Raw genomic sequence first — 10,187 nt, forward strand, 5'->3', positions numbered from 1 at the left:
TGTTTTTGTGCGCAAACGAGTTGTAAAAAAGGTAAATGTGCGCAAATGAGTTGTAGCCTTAGACAACGCTATTAAACTGCAGTACTCGCATTCAGTTCGAGGATCCGTTAAAAGAAGCGTTAAGTTTAAATCGTATTTCAGACTATCGTCCGTGTGGTTAATAGCTCGTAATATGTGACGAAATTGAATCAAAATTAAAAATGGAAAACTTTAATAATGGGAACAATATTCTAGTTTTTTTTAATATTATTATTCGTACGTATAAAGCCAGTTAATGGTGCGCCAAGGAACATTCTAAAAACAAAAACGTGGCAAATCGACTGTCATAGAAAATGACTATTATTTCGCGGCCGGGGTGGTCCCACTATAATAATAATATCGTCGTTGTTATAACGCGTGATGTTATGATATAAACTTAGAATCATCTGCGATGATTGTTTTATCGTCAACAGACCGCCTCGGTGGTTTTTTTGGATCCGGCGGCGAGAAATCGTGTCGTTGCAGAATAACAATATTCATGTTTTTATACGTGCACACACATAAATATATATATACAACATCAGCACTGAACCCATAAGTCCCGCGTGATATCGTTATAATTTTAATTATAATTATCATTAATATTATTACTATTACTATTATCATCATTGCACAGACTACATGCGCGCTCAACGATTTTTTTTTAATTTAACGGACGGACGACGACGACTGTAGGCCATCTATCACGGACGGTTGACGTTATTAAACGTCGTTTGCATATTATACAATTATACACCGTAATTACAGTCCATGCGTGTGTGGTCTACGCCGCGGTTGTGCGAGCGGTATACGCCCCCGCCACTGCCGGAGCTTTACTTAATTAGTTAGGAATCGAGCCAAACGCCTCTTTGATCCGGTCGAGTTGTACTGTAAATGGTTAATACGCGCAAAGTCTTGTATACATATTACATATAGGTATTTCTATATGAATATTATATACGTTTCTGCATCAGTAGTACTGTACAACAGCAATGATGGCGATTGTGGGTAATAACAATAACGCAAAATATTAGCTTATAAGCTCGCTGAGCTTGGATACAACGCGAATTCGATTGTCCTCGTGAAAAAGTCAAAGTCACCGTTATTTATGAACATCAATAGTATTTGCTTCATAACTTTTGACTGTGAAAATGTCATTAATCGAAACGATTTAGTCATAATATGCTCTTGTCGTATATTATGTGTATAATATAGTATATCATTGATCGCCCGTCGATTTTCTGATCACTGATTTTGCACAAACATCACTTAAGCAATGTTGTCATCATAAAAAACGGGTTGTATGAATATTATAAATACATCCCCTATGGTCTATGAAAATAATGTCCAAAATTGGTTAATATATTTAGATTATTTCAAGTTATAATTTATTTAGGACGGTGATGTGTCCCCTGCGCATATCAAATTGTCACATCATTTTCAAATAAAATTGTTTAATTTTATTTACGTCTCCATTAAAGTTTGGACGTCTGTGTGTATACGAATAAACCTATTTGATTATTATCTATCTGTCTCCATAATATATACGAATTAATATTCCGATATTTTTATTCTTAAACCTTTTTACCTGTTATCTTTTAAATCATTCACGCTTATAATAATACCTATTATTATTATTATATTTTTAAATGCTTTGAGTAATTTGTATGGTTTTTATATTCTTTTCCACTTCACTGTCATTTTAAATGTCATCTTACCAAACCAAATAAAAATAATATATACTGCATATTTTCTAATATATTTAGTATACTTGTAGGAGGTAATTAACGTTGTTTATATTAAATTTTCAGCCAACTAAACTTGAATTCTTACCATATTTGTATTAGATACAAAAAAAAAAATCATCTGCTTTAGAGGAGGTATACTTGCGCCAACGTATGTTTCACTACACTCAAGTTCAATAATATATTATATATAAGCTGTGCTTCTTTTATATTTGTCTATATAATATATTGTTTGCGTTCTCAATCGCTATATACAGGTTCAAACGGGGTCGTTGCATGAAATGTTTTAATTAAAAACCGCATTCTCCCGTATTTGAGCTTCTATATAAATATATATATATATATAAATCGCACGGTGTAGTTCTGTGCGTGAACAGTTGTACATATTAAAGTTAAAAATTAACGATTTGCTGCGATCGCGTTAATTGCTGCTGCCGTGCGCGGCTATACAGTTGTCTATTTATATATACATTGGGTAGGATGTGAACACGGTCGGTTAAATAGTCGTTTATACTTATCGATGTATGTGTATAACGACGTGAGTGTAAAATGACGCGATGCGATCTATGTGCATTGTAACAGATACGTTTTATGTATATGAGATCTTGAACAAAACGAAAAAAACAATAACACCTGTTATAGTTTGTTATGAGATTAAAATAAATATGTTATTATTAGTCTATGTAATGTACATACGGTTTCGCACGATATCGGAATTGTAACACGATTGTAATTATTGTACTTGTGAAATGCGTGCACACACATTCAAATAAAATTATGTGATTGACAGGGCGGTGAAGTGTAGGAATAGCAGGACTAATCTAACCAATACCCATTCAGAGACGTATGAACCATGTGGTTTGACAAAACGGTTCCTTCAAGATCAACGAAGCTTATAATTGTACTGACTTTCCCATGTTATTATGTGAGAAATATCAATCTAAGTAAACAGTCCACATACGTATAATGTATAATGAATATCATTATGTGTGGCGACCATAAAGAAGGATTTTTAGATATATCTGAACCACTTTTAGCTTTGTATGAGAATTAATATTATAATCGGCGCGATTATATTGCATATGTATATTGTGACATAAATAAATATTGTTTATACTGCAGCAGAGAACTGGTACAGGTGCGTTGGAGATGAAACATTTTACTTTAAAGTTTTACTCTAAAACCATTGTGCACGAACCCTATGCATTTTCGAATCCTATTTACGTTTATGCCAACGAGGGCAACATTTTTTGTCCGCCTTACATATAAGTTAACCTTATAAATCGTTTACAGTGCGACAAAGACAACATCTGAACAGCAGAATAACGTGTACACTGTAACAGTAATAATAATATAATGAAGAGTGTCATAATAATATATTATAGTATATTGTGTACCTATGTACATATTATAATATAATATACACATACGTGCGTTGAAAGCGATCGAAATAGTACATAAACGGCTTGATGCGACGGGCCTCAGACATAATTAATTGTAGAGACGCGTTTTGTTTCAGCGGCAGACCGATTAATCTATTTTATCATAATAATAATAATAATATCATAACGATTGAATTTTACATTATAATCGTCGTACGTTCAACTCTCATACGAGCTCGAGCGCTTAAAATGCAGTCGTACAAGCTTTACAATATTATCGTATAATTGAATATTATCATCACACACACACACATATATATATATATATATGTAGGTGTAGGTACGTTATTATATACGTGTACGGTCTTTATATTATTTGTTTTTTGTTTGTTTGTTTGTTTATTTTTTTTTTTTTTTTCATAAACGTCTATTTTATTTTTAAGAGAGAGGAAGAGGGGAACGTGGTAAAAATATATAAAATAAACGAAGAAAATGTTCCTTAAATATCCATCTGTCATCGAAACTACACCGGTGGCGGCATTCACTCCTCTCTCGCGTCTGTTCGTGTGTACACATGTACAAAAATCTCTTTCAAAAACCCGCTCATCTCGGCCCTCGTTATATTTATGTTAAAATATAATACATAAGTCACGAATCGTGCCCGGGCAACACTCGTCTTCATTCATTATGCTCGGTCATCCATCTTGCACACACACACACACATACACACATTCGTGGTACGATAATAATATGTAGTGTGTACGACAAAATAATACGGCCCCTTTGCAACGGCGACGTCACTCTACATATAATAGACTGTTTGTCACGAGAAGCTTTTTTTCGATAAATTATATTCAGCTCGAACGGCCGTCTACAATAATTCCGTTATTCTTTACCATATGACTTACATTCCAATTAAATACATTTATTTCATACTTACCATTTATACCTATTATGTATGTAAAAAAATTACTGTTTCACATAACTGCGACCATGCAAGGTAAATCGGTTGCAATATGCAGTCGAAAAATTACTTATTGTAACAATTATTGAGTTGTGGGTACATAGCACATGCATTAATATTATATACCTACTGGCTACCACAATTTACAGTACCAGCTAGCATACTATATGATACGATTTCGTGCGTATATGAAACATCATAATACTCGTACAATCACATCATTGAGATACTTTAAGTATCTCAATGACCTAGCTACTTGTACGTCAGTAAAACGACATTTACACAGCATTCGGTTTTTGGATTGAAAGTTTCCGTTCTCAATCGTCGGCGACAATTCAAAACTGTTTAACTACGCGCACTGAATACGATTTGCTGATATCTATATATGTACATAACGATATTATACTGCAAGTAAAATAATATTATATGCGTGTAAAAAAATCACGGACTCTACATCGACAGCTAATTTGTACGTTATGTTATTACTTTTATTATTACCTAAATTAAGTTCCAGAATTTTAAATTTATTTGATAAGCTATATTATGTATCATATAAATAATTATTGTAGTAAATATAAACTCAATTGCTCGATTCGCGTAGGAGAGCAGCAAACGACTTTAAGTAATCTTGTAGTAATGTAATGTGGTGTGATAAATGTATTGATAATTGCATATGATTAGTCTGTGAGTATATTATGATCATGGCTCATGATGTGATTGGTTTAGATATTAATGATATTATATTATGTAGATCGTTACAAATTCAGAGAGCGATTAACTTTTCATGCCGTAAGATGTTAGTTGTGATGATTTCTGTGACATATTAATGTAATATCATTCAATTGATTGTATTACGTTAAGTATAGGCATGTTATGTAATAGCTATAATATATATTTCAATATCGCGTGTGACAAAATTTATATCGCAAAATATCTGATAGCCAACTGAGACAGACGAAGTATAATATCAACTGGATTTGGTAGTTAAACGTATAATTATTTCGATTTTAGTATGTAATAATATTGTTCTCACTGACAGAATTTACACATATATACTGGGACGGTAATATAACATGTTAATAGATTTGGATTGTTTATGTGTTTTATTTATTCATATATTATTTACAGCTACATATTTTGAGTTATTTCTGAAGGAATTTATAATATATGCAAGGCGATTCACCAAGCATTTGCCTCTATTTTCTTCTTTATTAATAAATTGATAAAAAATCTTATTTTTGGAATTTTTAAATATACCTAGAGATCATATTTTCAAATTCTCGAGTTTTTGTATTACTCAAAGAATGTCCTATGGAGATGCAAATTTCTGTTTTTTAAATCCAACTCTACTCCTTTTATGCTGTAAATCAGCGGTTCTCAAACTTTTTATTTCGCGTACCACTTAAGTATATTATCAATCAGTCGCGTACCACTGATGATTAAAAATCCTGCCACCACGCGGCCTTCCGCAGTTCCGCGTACTATCATGTAGTCTTTCGCGTACCACTAGTGGTACGCGTACCACAGTTTGAGAACCGCTGCTGTAAATTATTTATCGGATAATCTTTTTGAAAATATTTTTGCTTTGCAAACACGTGCGGCGAACATTGTTCCAGGGATACTTTCAGGAGTTCAATTAGTTCGTATAAAAACGCGCATTAAGGCTCTGCACGAAATCGTAATTATAATGTCAGTTACAGGTTTGAGAATTATTTGTACATTTTTGTCACTTCTCTGTCAATAATACACGACGTGTCTTTAATTTTGGAAGGTACCTAATTGAAGTGGCATAAACAATATTAACGCATACGTAAATGGCGACCTCCCCCCCTAACCTCTTTGCGGTGGCTCGTCTTATTCTGTCTTCAACTTGCTATAATACATAACTATATAGTACCTACGTATATGACTCAGTGCAGATTTCAATATTATTTACGGCCCATTGTTTTGCTCATGTAATACATTTATTATACAACTGCAATTGTGTGTACTTACTGCTTAATACAAAAACACACACATACTACACACATATTTTATACTATGACTGCTACTCCTTACGTATGTGTATTCAACGGTTGTCGTCGCTACCGGCGTGCCGCTTTTAATTAGCACGTTTATACTGTGCAACTATGCACTCCAGTGTGTTGGTAAAGGAAAGCAAACTCGATCGCACACGCGAGAAAAACAATCTACACGCCTCGACGATAATATTATTATCATGATACGATTTAACATGGATTTTATTACGACGGCGTAATACATTGCGTAGCGTGACGATTGTGTACACCGTTCGACGGGCGAAATGGTTGTAAACGGTCCGTAACAGTAGCATTTGCGCTTCAGGTCTTTAAAATCGTTAACATAAAATTATAGGTAACAATATTAAACAGCAGTACAACGACTTAACAGCGCACGCGATTTCGCGGCTAGGTGATGTTCCTAAATAACTACGTAACCTGCAAGCAAGCCTTTGGTAATTATATTAACAATAGTTTTTCTCGTGATTTTTGTATTATTTTGTTGTTTTTAAATCTAACTACAGGCGATACATAAATGATAATCTATTATAATATATTATATAATAAAATTGTATCTATCTTACGTGCATCAACAACTTATACGTGTATAATAGTAATATGGTATTATGGTGTATAAAATATTAAATATAACTACATATAGAATATTAGTATGATAATTTCTAAAGAAGATAAAATATATATATATACGCGTTCGTCTGAGAATTTTTTTTATATACTGACGATCGACGAAAAAAGCAGGTATCCATGATGAAACAATAAAAACATTTGATTGTTTGAACATGACATATTTGTATGTAATTGTATACTTTTTTTAATCTTTAACAATTATACCCTCTATGCTACAAGTTATGCAGGGACAAATAGCATTAATTTATTCCCAAATATATAACTCTAAACAGGTGTACAAGAGCAGTGTGAATTTGTATGGCCACATTAAAAACCCGAATTTACGACATTTCTGTATAAATTATATGTTATATCGCATAATATATTTATCACTGACAATAATCATCAGTTTGTTTTAAAGTTTGTTATATTGATTAACATTATTGTTTGAATACATTTATTCAAAACATTTTAAATGCGCACAGTAGAAAAATATGACATACTACATAAAAAATATACGTATAACTATAAATAGTAACGATAATGATAAACAGAAATATAATTTTAAATAGTATTCATACGCTATTGAAGAAGACTTGCTATATACTCCGATTCTTTTGTAACGAATGCAAACAAAGCATATTAGTATGTTATTATATACTGTATAAAACATAAGCGCCAAAATAACATAAAAACAAAAAAGTCGTATCGTACGAAAGCACCAAAATCCTAGGTAACTTATATCCTGCACATTTTGACGTAAATGATGTGTAATTTTTGTATCTTTGGCGCTTATGTCATACAGTCGTAATATTGCACTACCGCACTATTGTCAGTATAATAAATAATAAGGTTTTATTGTTAATAAGTATATTAATATATTAATATACTAGTAAAAAAGAGTGATATTTGAAATAAATTGGTATCCATAAGTCATATTTTTCTAATGAGAATTTTTACTATTTTTTATAGATTTTATTTATTATTATTATTATTTTTAAATAATATTGTCAAAATTGTATAACTTTAAATTTTATTTTCTGAATAATCACCGATTTTATTTCGTACCCATATTGCATTGGTATATATAATGCGAATAATATTAATCTGTCATTATATTAAGGTAACTGAAGTTTGCCAAACACTCTACGATTTTCAGAAACCTGCATTTCGATCTTAAGTTATCAAATGCGCCTATACGTCACTCGCGTGAGTCTACAATTTTATTCTTTATTCGTACTATCGCATTTACAATCCGTTCGCTGTTATCCACCATCCAGGACTAGAGATACTTGTTGAGTCAAAAACGGTAGCCATCTACTATCGAGGATGTATTACGAAGAATATACGACGACGCGATACAAGTATAAATATGCTGTATAAGCGTAAAATAATCTATACAGACTCGTCGTAGTCCGATATTCTCTCATTAAACCACTTTAGAAGGTAATCTCGCGCGTGTGCTTGTGTGCGTGTGTGTGTTTAAGTAAATTATTACAATTTATATATATATAGGTAGCTTCTATGATAATATGGCGTGTGTGCAGTTGCGGCGACAATGATGTTATCTGTGAACGTGTCGTCGTGCTAACCCGTCGTCGCCACTGACTTTAGAGCGGTTTTCCGAATGTCGCGGGTGGGATATTATGCATTAGTATATATATTTATGAACGTATATAAATATATTTCCATGTATAGTGTGTCTTCAGTGAGAAGTAACTTACCACTTGTGAGTATGTATGTGTAAGTCTGTGTGTATGTCAGCACACTTTTACATTATAACGCGTGTCTCATATAAACCTTACGACAACGGCGACCATGCCCTTCTACCCGCTGACCTGCAGAAATGCTACTCATTTTATACATATATTTATACGGATCCGAAACGATTGCGAGCTATGTACATATTATAGTTTCCTCGCCGTGTATCGACGACGCGTATTATTGTTATTATACATATATGCGTGAATATCGTGGTATTATACATATATATCTAGGTTTTCGCGAATATCGTATATTGTCACGTCTCGTTCGAATAATTAAAATTTACATCACCATTTCTCGCGGTATCAAGGACCAGCAAAATGTTGTAATCATAATATTTTAATGAAAGAATTTATTTTCATTTTTAATTAATCACGCGCTTGTCTCAAGGCCAAAGACCACTGTGGGACGTAGTCGTAGCGCTCACCAGTGGCGGCGGGATACAGGATTATTTGAAGCAATTGCTTCATGTCTGAAATGGGTGGGTGGGTGGGTATCCGGGTCCGGGTGGGTGTATAATTGTATGATCTCAACATAAATATCATGTCAAATATTATAATAATTAGTATAATATAATATGGAGTATGCTTGTATACTACGAAGTCACTGTATCCACTATCGACATGCGTCAATGCGTGTGTTGTCGTAGTTATTTTAGTTCTGTTTTATCTAATCCAATAACAATTATTATAAGAATTAAGAATAGAAACTCAGCACTATAACATTTATTATACATGTTTAGTAATATAGTAATATGCTCCGCATATTTTCTTATTTATATAAAAATTACGGAAATCCCAATATCTTACATCGATTGTGCCTGCGACCCTCACCGTCCCACCATTACTATAACAAAAATGGTATGGTTGAACATTGATTATACACACTCTAACACAGTTACAGTTTATAATAATTAATTATCTTATTACTTATTATTTCTAAAACGTATTGGATTAATCGATAATCATAATTCATAACGTTTTGTTCTGTACTTGACGATGTTGGCTCAGAGCTTTTTTTAAATATTATTCTGTGATTTTGTGCAGACGTGCAGTTAATAAGTATTTTAAATTTTATATATTTCTTATAATTTATAAAATTCTTACAAAATATCAATTTTTTTTTTTAAATATGAAACCTGTATTGTGTGATTATTGTAAACGTGAACGTGTTAAACAAAATGATACCAACTGGAATCGACATATTGAATCATGTAAAAAAAAAACACAAATATGCAATAAAAGACAGAAAGGAAATTTGGATAGATTTTTTAATAAAAAACCAAAGAGTTGTATTGGTTTGTAAACAAAAGTTTCTAAAATGTTTAATATACCTACCTTCTTTATTTTAATTATTATGATTTTTTAACTATTTAAGTTGATCAACAATGTAATACTTCAAACGCTACAACATCTTTTACTTCAATTAATAATGCACCAGGTATATTTTTGTTTTATTTACAAAATTTAAAAAATATATAGGTATTTAATAGAAAAATATTTTAATTTAATTAGAATTTAACTAATTTTTAAGTTTAGATTAAGTATAAATTAAATGGTATATATATTCATATATTAATGTAAATCAACCTATAATTAATGGCAAAGTTGTGAAAAACTGAAAAATAATTATAAGACGCATTTCAAATACTATATAAATAAGAGCAGTG

Source organism: Melanaphis sacchari, unplaced genomic scaffold (assembly GCF_002803265.2).
Source record: "Melanaphis sacchari strain LSU unplaced genomic scaffold, SCAv2.0 Contig0_pilon_pilon, whole genome shotgun sequence".
In the NCBI taxonomy this organism is placed as follows: Eukaryota; Metazoa; Arthropoda; class Insecta; order Hemiptera; family Aphididae; genus Melanaphis; species Melanaphis sacchari.